Here is a 1,635-nt window from a genome sequence, read left to right as displayed (position 1 = left end):
TGAAGAACATCTTAGGGATAGGAAAAACAGCTAATATAGACCAAGGAGTTATATAAAGATAAAATATGGTACTTATACCAAAAAAAATGTTGGGTGGCTAAATTGAAAGATTTGTCAAATTAGAGGAGGGAAACCGTGTGACTTTTTTATTAGAAAGATACTTCTGGTTGTAAGATGGTTAGAAAGAGTGTCAGACAAGGCAGGCCATTGCTCAGACATACTTGATAGGAAATGATTTAAAGCATTAAAGTGTAGACAAAAGGAAGTGGGCAGTTTCAAGAGGTAGTTAAAATTGGATGGACTGAAAAAAAAATTAGAGGAAGAAGAGTTAAGAGATGTTTTGAGAATTTTGATGTAAGGTTGATGGGAAACCAGTAGCACTATTATGTGGGATCTGTAACACAGGAAGTCAGGTAAGGGAATGGTGTCATATCCTGGAGTTAGTGTTGTAATGTTGAATTTTAAGATGCTTTTGGAAAACCCATGTTAAGCTATCCAATAAGTCAGGTAATTAGGAGTGACCTCTGGGCCAGTGATGAGGACATGGGAATCATCATGGCTAATATGGTAACTAATGATGTTGGAGTGGAAGAGGAGTGTAGAGTGGGGTTCAGTTCAGTTCAGTTCAGTCGCTCAGTCGTGTCCGACTCTGCGACCCCATGAATTGCAGCACGCCAGGCCTCCCTGTCCATCACCAATTCCCGGAGTTCACCTAAACTCATGTCCATCCAGTGGGGTTAGGTAAGAGGAATAAAGATGGAATTCTAGGGAGGTAGTGGGGACATAGAAAATAAAAGAACTCATCAAGGAGAGTGTGGAGTTGCCAAAGAGAAAAGGACAAAAGATAACAAACTAAATACTCCTGGGGAAAAAAAGGAAGGCAAATGAGACATCTTAAAAAAAAACACACACACACAATGGTGAATAAGATTAAATTCCATAGGGTTGGCTAATAAAATGTACATGAACTATCCATTATATTTAACCATTTGGATTGATATATTTGTTCAGGAGGTCTAATTCAGAGGACTAGGATGGGACTGGGTACAAAGATGTTAAGTGTTTTTGCATGTATGTGACTGCTGTTGGAGGAACTGGTAATATCACTGACAGTCATCCCAGGGTATAATGAAACAGAGAACTCCAAAACATCACAGTGCCCATCTCTGGATGCATGAGCCCCGGGTTAGTGCCTACAAGTAACAATCACCCCTATGAAGAAATGGACACCGTAGGATCAGAGGATGTAGCTGAGAAACATGGAGAGAATATTGTCAGAGAGAAAAGACACGTACATACGAAGATATGAACCTGGTGGACAAAACAGACTTTTTCTTGGGATATGTAGATTTTATCCTCAAGAAGACTTGTATTATATAGCTATACTGTGCCATGCTAATATCAATCAAAATTATAAAATCATTAATTTTCATTTTAGGTGAAGCTTGAGACATCTGTAACAACATCACTTTTTAATTTTCACTGTCCAGGGCTTCTTTGACCATTACCGAGAGGTCAGATGTCATTAGTAATGAAAAAAAAAAAAATGAGCTGGAAGTCAAACTGTAGGAGAATAAGAAATGAGGAGAAGCATGAAAACAGGGAATGTAGATTGTTATTTTAGGAAGCAAGCAG

This window comes from Bison bison, unplaced genomic scaffold (genome assembly GCF_000754665.1).
Source record: "Bison bison bison isolate TAMUID 2011002044 unplaced genomic scaffold, Bison_UMD1.0 scf7180017864273, whole genome shotgun sequence".
Taxonomy (NCBI): Eukaryota; Metazoa; Chordata; class Mammalia; order Artiodactyla; family Bovidae; genus Bison; species Bison bison.
Note: the sequence above shows the minus strand (reverse complement) of the source record.